Source organism: Gekko japonicus, unplaced genomic scaffold, assembly GCF_001447785.1.
Source record: "Gekko japonicus isolate JY-2015 unplaced genomic scaffold, Gekko_japonicus_V1.1 scaffold4226, whole genome shotgun sequence".
In the NCBI taxonomy this organism is placed as follows: Eukaryota; Metazoa; Chordata; class Lepidosauria; order Squamata; family Gekkonidae; genus Gekko; species Gekko japonicus.
In genome coordinates this window covers 30,135-30,365 of record NW_015162602.1, presented here as the reverse complement: position 1 = coordinate 30,365, position 231 = coordinate 30,135, and positions in this window count along the sequence as shown.

Sequence of the window (231 nt, the reverse complement as noted above, 5' to 3'; positions counted from 1 at the left end):
GGGTCTCGAACTGCTGAACTACCAACCTTCCACAGCCTGCAGTTCAGCGTCTTAACCACTTGAGCCACCGCAGCTCCACAGTTGCTTAGCTATAAAGCCTGAGTCGGTGAAGCTAGGTCTCTGTTTTCTTTGAATGGTCCATTAAGACAAGTTCTGTAAAGCACCATGATCTGAATTTTAGGCCTCAAACCCATATTCTGCCCTTTGCCTGACACACAGAGGTCACCGATG